The sequence below is a fragment of the Sinocyclocheilus rhinocerous genome, unplaced genomic scaffold (assembly GCF_001515625.1).
Source record: "Sinocyclocheilus rhinocerous isolate Xijiao unplaced genomic scaffold, SAMN03320098_v1.1 scaffold594, whole genome shotgun sequence".
In the NCBI taxonomy this organism is placed as follows: Eukaryota; Metazoa; Chordata; class Actinopteri; order Cypriniformes; family Cyprinidae; genus Sinocyclocheilus; species Sinocyclocheilus rhinocerous.
Genome location: NW_015645059.1, coordinates 938,667 through 948,391, shown reverse-complemented (window position 1 = coordinate 948,391; position 9,725 = coordinate 938,667). Strand labels below are relative to the sequence as shown.

The following is a 9,725-nucleotide window of genomic DNA, read 5'->3' as shown; positions in this document are numbered from 1 at the left end:
ACGCTTGGTAAGGCAGGTAAACTGGCAATACTCCGCAATGAGCACACACACAGTTCCTTGCTAAATACTGATCAAACAGGAAATGAATGCAGAAGCAGAGGGAGCGGTACACAGTCAGTACTCAGGCGAGGGCTCCCTCTGCTGGTGTGGCGTTACAGAAGGGCTGTGCAATTAATCGCATGCGATTGTCGTGCACATCTCGTCAGTAAGTTCACTGACAATTAGGTAAACAATTCAGAATTTAAGTTGTTTTATATTAATATTAATGTATAATGTAATATTATATGTTGCAATTTATTCACACATGTTTTAATTTGTTACACTATTTATTGAAATTAAGCTTAATTTAAATTAAATATTTTCTTTTATTATTGTGATCTTTATTTTTATGATCTTTTTGTACATATATTCCAAGCTTTGATAATATTGAATTATTGCAAATAAAGCAATTTTGAATTTGATATTTAGATGGTGATATTTAGATTCTGGAAATGCAGAATATGATGCAGATCATCAGTACAGATGCCACCATCACTAAACTGGGTACTAAACATGAGGATGCTGCAGGCAGGCAGGATGAGGCGAGGGTTAATTTGTGTTCCTCCCAGAGGAACACGGCTGCTTAAACTCTGTCTGCCTTCTTACCTTCCTCCTCTCCATCATTATAAGTCTACTCCAATCCAGCAGAAGAGTCTGTTTGCTCACACAAGGTCCTTTGTAATCAAGCAAATGGCAGAATCTATGAGCTCACCCTATTCTGAGCATGAAGATGCACTGACAGATGTCTGCTGATCTGAATATTTCTTTTTGATGTGATGTGCGTGCTTGTGTGTTTGTTTGTGTGACTTGATAGGTGGTGCAAGTAAGAAAGAAGAGAAAGTCAAGCATTTGACCACTGCAAGAGGGTCTGCAAGAAAAGGCACACACACTTTGGTAAAAGGTGAGTGTGTAAAAGCAAATACAGCCATCATCCTTATAACCTTTAGCTGTATTGCACAGAGTGACATTAATTTGCTGCACATCCAAAAAATGAGGTTTTTAATGAGAAACTCACAGCAGGGTCACTGATTGGCTATGATCATAAGCAGTGAATAGAGCTCCTTATAATGCACTCGATTTTTATGCCCAGTACTAAAAAAAAAATCCCTTTTTCCAGACACAGAACCAGAAATTGAATTGGTGTTATACTCAATAAACCAGTATGATGAGAAGTGAATTAGCCTATCAGGACAATGATATCGTCAGTTCGGCGAGTGAAGGTGTTGTAAGTACTGTAGCTTTTACAGATAAATCTCAGTGCGGCTCAGCAGTTGTCTGCTAAGCAAGAAGAAAAGGTTTTATGATACAGCCGTCACCTGCAGGGATATATCAACTGGATATTAAGGAGCCTTTTTTCCCTTTAATTCAATTTCAGCCCAGCACCTCTGACATATAATCTTTAATTGAGGATGGATTTATCACTGTTTCTCCAAAAGCACACAATTAAACATTCTGATATGGGCTCTGGACAGTAATGAGGGCATCAGGAATGAGCATAAAGGGAATTATGGTTATGCAACTTCCTGTGACCTCATCAGTCAGGACGCATCTTTGAGTAACATGACGTAGATGATGCGCTTTGAACAAACAGATCTAAATGAGTCTCACGTCTTTCTCTCGGTGTGATTTTGACTCGAGCAGCTTGGGGGTAATGATTTTTATGTGGTTTTTGGAAAATGATTCACAGCGCTGTTGTGTTAGATAATATTTTCCAGAAGTGTTATAAGACAAGATGAAGCCAAAATGCTGAATGTCTCACCTTTTTATATTCCCACTCATGCCTGCAAATAAACATTAGGGGAAAGTGTTACAACATGTTTTGTTTTGTTTTATTTTATTATATTTTATTTTATTTGTAATTTAATTTAATTTTATTTTTTATATTTTATTTTATTTGTAATTTAATTAAATTTAGTTATTTTATTTATTTTTATTTTTTTAGTCTTGGCTCACTTTGTGCCCAAATTTGTAAGTAATTATTTAAAAAGTTTTCTATAAGCATGAACATTTTCAAAGCATGAACAGGTTCAAAAGTCTAAAACAATGTTTTCAATCAGAACAACAGAGAGTTACTCACATACAGGCAGAATTGTTAAAGGTTTGAATGATTTTATTCCTATATAGTGCAGTTATTTGGTCGCTATACTGCAAATGATTTGTCCAACAGAATATTTGATTCGCAGCTAGGCTGGCCTTTGATAGGAGACAGGGTTGTGTCTCTTTGCTCAGGGAGTGCCGATGGAGCCAAGCAGATTTGTTTCAGCTGTTAACACCAATCAGGTCAACACTTTGAATGGATGAGTTTTATTCCCTGAGTGTCCTTGAATGGCAGTAAAACTTTAAAAATGCATTAAAAACAAATTTGTGCGGCACGGGGTTCAAACCAATTGCATGGCTCGCTCTGCTACGGTCCCTGGTGGTGCGTCTGCCAGAATTTCCACTTGCAGCGTTTTTCGCTTCTTTGCAAGGGTGATTTTATTTGTTTCTCCTGTTTGTTTGTTTGTTTATTTTTATTTACTTACAGGGTTAATTTTCTTTTTGTAGATGCTCTATATAGCGACCAATAAAAGAATAAGCCTTTTTCTGTATCCAGAACCGAGATCACATCTGATTACGCATTCATATTGCTGCCGAAGCGTGCAGATTACTCACAGAAGTATTGATTTTCAAGCGGTAGCAGTACTATCTGTCTGCATATTAATATGAAAGTCTTGTCTTTCTCCCCATGTTTAATTTCTTTATATCTTCATAATTGATTAATGTTCTTTTGTGAGGAAGGAATGAATAATTTATAAGCCCAATAGCCTCCGGCTAATGAGAAAATGCTTAATTTCACTGAATGTGTCTGTGTTTTAAGAGCCCCACTGCTGTTGATACTTCAGACGAACACTCTAGCAACCTTCCGGAATAAGAAGCGAGTTGGCATGAGCTGGCAACGGGATAATTACGTCTAATTGGCATAATGGTAATGCAAGATTGAAGAGATCTTGTTGAGAGAAAGCACCTGATTGTTAGCATCTGTTTTACAGATTCGATGAATGCATTTTTAATTGTCTCTACTCCCCGACAGCCTGGCTGGCAGGCTCCCATTGAAAACGTGCCAGCTACAAAATGAAGCAAATTGAATGAACAGCACTTATCGTTAACAAGGAGCGTAATTAAATATGCAGATAGGTGCAATAATATCATTAACCTCGTGGACTACTAGGACTGTGCGTTCCTATTCTCCTCGATTCCGCACGTGCTGATCAAAGTGGCTACGAGTGCTCGCTGGAAATGTGCCAACAAGATGTTTCGCGTTTGTCGCCGCATTAACGTCTGCATGTTAATGAACTCGGGATTTCGCTAATGACTGTATTATGTGCTAAGCCTGATACCCGCACTTCACCGCTGCGAATTATCAAAGCAAAAGTGCGACGTCAAATTCCAGATACATATTTTCCCGTTCAAGTGTCAAGCTGTCAGAACAAATATTTATCTGCACGTGTGCGCTCCTGCATCTGTTTGCCTGGCACTGATGCTGAAGTGGAGAGGTGCCACCTCTGCTAATTACCTCATAATGTGGCATATTGTGATAAGCTACCAGGCGTCAGAGGTGTTTACTCACGGAATCTTGACACCGTGCCAACCGGTGATGACTGGCATCGCCACGTTCCCCTCCTCCACCTGCGCTGCGCGTGGGGACACAGATGCCCTCTTAAGTGGCAGAGAAAAACCTCACTTGTGTTTGCTAAGGGCTCTAATGTGCACGGCAGGGAGAGCTAATTGTATTTGCATCTAAATGGGAGTTGTAATTCTCATCAAGCGCAGATGGAGGCCGAAGCGCCGTGTGTCTTTATAAGGGCAAGATTCTGTGACAAAGCCCCCTCTGCCTCCAGATTACAATGGCACCATGACCATATTTATTCTATTAACTAGCAGCCGGCTTAGATTTCTATTTTTGCTCTTTCAAGCAAACTAGCCCAGCTTTTTGCGCTCGTCGCAGCTTTAAGCGGCCTGTCTCCGGCTTTTCGTTTTTAGTACACATTTAGAAATGGACGTTTACTCTTTTTGTGTTTTTATTGCAACCGTTACTGTTTTGACAGTGTCCTAGAACTGTTGAGTAAGGTGAATATGGTGAGGATGAACAGTTTGTAGTGCGTGGATGAGGTTATTTAATATGGCTGAAGTGGCCTGTGTTTATGTAAAGATTAAGGGTAAATGGCCTCTAATTGTGCGATTTATTTCCTTTAGTTTTGCCGAGTGATTGTTATTGCATCTGAGTATATGAAAGAGACAGTGTTCCTGGTGGTCAGAGAGCTCCACAGCAAAATGTGGAGCTGTTTTTTTGAAGCTAACCGCAGCTTTTGACATTTATTATGAATGTGGGATTGAGACAAGATGGCTTTGTTGCGTACAGAGGTGGAGAAAGCCCGTTCCGTGTTCGTATAAGATGGTGGCTGGCTTTCTGCTGTGGTCAACGCATCACGGTCCTCTATAGGTTCCTGGCATGATACATGAAATGTGGTGTGAGAACCACAGGCATCTACTTAAAGAGACAGTGGTACTGAGGGAAACCCAGACATAGATTTATGCTTATCAGGAACTCGTCGTGACTTGTGCCAAATGTTTAATTTGCTGTGACACAGAGTACAGAAGACAAAACACATGACATGTTTACTGCGTTTACAGCTTTGAGGTTTCCCAATTAAACACATTTGGAAATTGGTTTTGGTTTTTACTTGTGCACGCTGTTTTTCATTTGACTTTTTGTTGTTTTTTTATATAGAAGCCCAAGGTACTAAACAAATTTGTGTTTTATTTTATTTTATTTTTTATCATTAAAATGTTATCGTTAATTTGGTAACACTTTAGTATAGGGACCAGTTCTCACTATTAACTAGTTGCTTATTAGCATGCCTATTGATAACATATTGGCTGTTTGTTAGTGCTTATAAAGCACATATTCTGCAAGACCATATTTTACATCCTACACAATACCTAATACCTATGGCAAAAGTCATAGTTAATGGTTTGTTAATAGCGAAAATTGGACCTTAAAATAAAGTGTGGCCATTAATTTAGATAACAAATTAGATAAATAAAGCTTTTTTTGTAACCTTTGTTTTACCCCTAGTTTTGGGTAAAGACACAGTAGTACTAAATATAAGGGCAAAATAGGCATATACAATATGCAAATATTTTTATCAGCAATGTATTTTATGAGCAACATGAAAGTGTATAGTAATACAAAATAAGCACTATTTTTGCTTTATCTAATCACTTTTAGTTTTTTCCTTTCATTTAACTGCTAGTCTTGAGGCTATGTTAGTGCAGGCATATTTTATAAATTAATATCCATTGTGACTGGGGCAGTCAGTGTGTGCCTTTTTTCTTTAGTATAAATCTGTTCTCTTTTATTTCTGGTAAACAACTGCAGTAAAGGTATTAGAATTTCGTCCTCCTTTGCCATAACAATATTTTGTCTGTCTTTCTTTTTTTCAGATACTGAAAATAAATTAATCACCCTGAAAAAAAAAGGAAAAAAGAAAATTAAGCTTTTTTTCCTCTCTGAATAAAATAATAATTAAAAATAAAAATAAAAAGGATTGTTATTACCTTTAAAAATCTGCAAGATAAAAAAAAAATACTTCACAGTCAATCTTTTGTCATCGCACATGATGATCTGGTTGATAAGTACAATTTTTCAGTGCATATAGTAGACACGTTTAGTGAAGGTGTTGGTGTTTTAAGCGGAAAGAAAGAAAAAAATCAAAAGGGCCTATAGCCTTGTTGTACCCTATTGTCTTGTATTTTGGCCACAGGCTACGTGAGTGACTGAGAGATCAGAGATGGCACAGCAGACTTGTGGTATAAGTGAAATTCTTCTGTTGTGTTTTATGGAAATTTCAGTGTTTTTCTGGCATGTTTTTCCAATTTTCTATGAAATATCCCGCATATCTGATCTGATATGACAATTCTCTATTAAAACAAATAAGTCTCCCGCATCTGAAAACCTGTGGCTGCTCTGCTGTCTTTCTCTCCATCATGATAATCCTCCCTGAAAAATCCTCAGGACAGTAAAATGCAAAGCAGCAGAAATGAAAGTTAGTTCAAAGTCATTAGAGCATATTAGTTGAGGTAAGCATGTTCCCAGAGGGCCTTTAAGACACAGAGTGATTAGGTGACGGCTTTCAAAACACTGCTGTTCTCTTGGATGGAGAGAGAGAGAGATGGAGCGAGAGTTATGCCGCTTGCCCCGCTGCGCTTCCTCTGTTAAATCTTGAGGAGTTAGCAAGATTTAATCCCATTTCTGCCACCGCGTCCTCACTCACGGCCACTTTGCATAAGAAGTGTCCATTACGCACGCTAATGGGAAAGTGTGCTTTGAATTGAGCTGGGGGTCTTTGCATCAGACTCTAAAAAGCACACCAACACACAGCCCTAATGGGAGTACATTGCCATGAAAAGATAATTTATCAGATTTGCTGATTCACCAGTCCTGTGCCCTTGTCTGATTGTGTAAAATGATCCGGCCTCTAATTGCAATCCATCCCATCAGAATTGCAAATAGTGGTGTCCGCTTGGGGTGGGCGATGGTTTTGGGGGAAGCCAAGGTAAAGGGGAGATAATAGATTCACTTTAAATGTCGTCATATCTCGGTGGAAGATGAAGTAGCATTCAGGAGATGTACATTAGTCTAAATGATTTACTCTCCTAACGAGTCTAATGTCTTCCTTTGATCGGATTGTATGGGTCGTACTTTGATTTATTTCAAGCTGCTTCTGAAAACATGCGGGTTACATTTGAATGCTTTCAGAGTGTTTGACACCAGCTTTCTGATATAAGTGTGATATTGTCTCTTACATGTGTGTTAATAAGCAACTTTTTTCTCACAAACTCAATCGGTTCATGAGTTTATGTTGGCTTTTGGCCAGATTTAGGACTTAATGGATGCTGTCAAAACGATGCTGTTGTAATGGGAAAAATGATTTATTGTCTTTATAGCACTAGTTTAGTAAATGTTTGGCAACTGAAGAAACAAAAGTCATGGTTATTATTTACTTTGCAGCTTATGTGCTGAGAAAAAAAAAACTAATTAGACACATGAACAGCCTGTTTAAGAATGTTGCAGAAAAATTTGTCACTGTAACTGTGACGTTTGCAGCTCCAGAAAGAGATACATTTCAGTCGATAGAGATGAATATCTATTGTTTTTTGGTGTTTTTCTGGCTTGTACTGTATTTTCCTGATGCGTCTTAGGTTTCTCTGTTAGCTTTGTTACCATACTTAGCAGAAAGAGATGGCCTAGTTCCTTGGACCTAATGAGTCTTTTATACACTATACTCTGCACATAAATGTTTTAAATCTCTTGTCATAACATTCGCTAGCTTACACATGACAGCTGGTATCTGTTGCTGCATATCTGTCCTGAATATTTTATAACCACATCTCCAAACCCAGAAAAATCTAAACCAGAAAAGCTTTTTTTCGTAAGGCATATCAAAACACACTTTTAACTGAAATCGAATGACTAATTTCTGAGTACCTAAGTAGTTTAAGATTTTGAAGTTGTGGGTTTTCAGTTCTCAAGATAAATTATATTTTGATAGTAGGGATGGTTAGAAATGGTTGAACTTATTGTCAACTTTCTGCTCCACCGCCTGCTGGACCTTTGCTTAAAACTGTATGCTATTCAGCGGCAGAGATTAGTTTAGATCCATTGATTGAACTTTAAAAGAACTCTCCGTGCTGAGAAGAACTCAAAAGGTGACTGGAGTTTAATACACAGCTCCTCACACTTTGAGCTTATACCTACACATTCCTACACATTTCTCCTCCTCCAGCTTTAGCAAGATTCACACTTTAATTCTAATGCCAGTATGAGCTTTATATAAGGATTAGATTTCCCCGAGTCTGCTTTCACCTTGAACATCTGACTTGTTTTAAGAACTTTTGACTTGTATGAAAAGTAGCACAAATTTGTCGTTTTAATTGTGCGTCTTTGTCTTGAATGTTTGGCGTCAGGAGTTTCGGAGCCATCTTAATTTTAATAATTAAAGCCCTGATGATGGAAATGCATCAGAAGTGATTAGTCTTCATATATGTACAGCTCACTTTAAGTACTAAAAAGCTATAGGTCAGTTTTACATTAAATCGACAAAGCCTATTGATTTATCCAATTTGGATTTGCCTTGTCTTTTGCACATAAACTTCAAATATGCTGTTCATATGGGAATGGTGCCATTGATTTCCTTAACTTAAGACCAAATGCTAAAGATTTTTGGATAAGCTTCCTCATTACTTAAGCTAAAATCAATAAGGAAGAGCATCTTTTAATGAACGAGCGGTTTGTACAGCAAACTGCTGAAATGGGCCCCCGTTCATCTGCCGTCTGGCCGATCGATCATGAAGGCCTTTAAGCAAGGCGCAATTGGTTGACATTGTGGTTTATCCTTCACGTCAAAACTCACAGCCTTCGGAAAGTGAAGCGCAGTCAAAGACGCAACAGGAGTTTTTTCTTTCCTGCCGGTTTCTCCGCCGTGCTCATTGAAGTATGAAAAGCCAGTTGGAGATTTAAGAGTGCTGTTTGTGCACAGACTGTGAAATATATTAGGGATTGTTTTGATTAAATGAATCTCTGTGAATACTGGAGTCTTGAATTTTAATGGCGTATTTTGTCATCGCTTTTGTATTGGTTGCCTGAATGCGGGAGCTGAAGTATCTGATGGTTTAGATCAATGAGGAAACGAGAGACAAGGAGATGTGAGATTGACCTCCCATATAGAACACCTACAGCATCTGCTAGAGCAGAACAAACACCTGCTGTGTGCTTAAAACCTGCTACTCGAAACTCACACACAGTTTTAATTGTTCTTGGTGGTAAGCTTGCATTTTCAGTGTACTGTTGGAAAAAAAAAAAAAAAATTTTTTTTCCAACCTATAGTTGTGATGAAATGGAAGTAGTGGCAGGTCTTTTCTTCCATATTGTGATATACATCAGAGTGTAACATCGTACAAAAAAATAAAAAAATAAATGTAGGATTACTTGTTTCTAAGCATTGGTTGTTGATTGGGTTTTCACTTTAAAGCGGAGATAGAAGAATATGAGCTTGCAGAAGTGGCGTAAACTGCAAATGAATGATTGGAGAAGTCCTGGATGTCACATAATAGTTCAGTTACAACATTATGAGGAAATGAGAAAGAACGAAAGAAACATATGCCTAAAGAAATTGTTCAAAATAAGACCTATATGATTCCAGGGGAATTTTTATTTCATGCCGACTTGACTGAAACAGCTCTGTATCTCAACATATCTGAAAAAAAAAATGGGTTCATATTTTTCTGCTATGCAAAAGAAATAAAGTCATAAAGAGGTTTGAAACGACAATGGGATGAGAAAATTATGAGAAAGTTTTAATATTTGGGTGTTAATTTAATTTATTTTATTAAATGTGACCCAGGACCACAAAACCAGTCATAAGGGTCAATTTTTTGAAATTGAGATTTATACATCGTCTGAAAACTGAATAAATAAGCTTTTAATTGATGTATGGTTTGTTAGGATAGGACAATATTTGATCGAGATACAACAATTTGAGCATCTGGAATCCGAGGGTGCAAAAAAATCTAAATATTGAGAAAATCACCTTTGAAGTTGTCCAAATGAAGTTCTTAGCAGTGCATATTACTAATCAAAAATTAAG

General features: G+C 37.6%; 1 long non-coding RNA gene across 1 annotated transcript in view; it reads left to right on the top strand.

The window, feature by feature from the left end:
* The window catches only part of LOC107705236 (uncharacterized), a 59,509-nt gene that overhangs the window by 21,016 nt on the left and 28,768 nt on the right, over positions 1-9,725 (top strand). Inside the window, exon 4 of the long non-coding RNA XR_001636048.1 lies at positions 854-940. This is a non-coding gene — a long non-coding RNA (uncharacterized LOC107705236). The remainder of the gene's footprint in view (positions 1-853; positions 941-9,725) is intronic.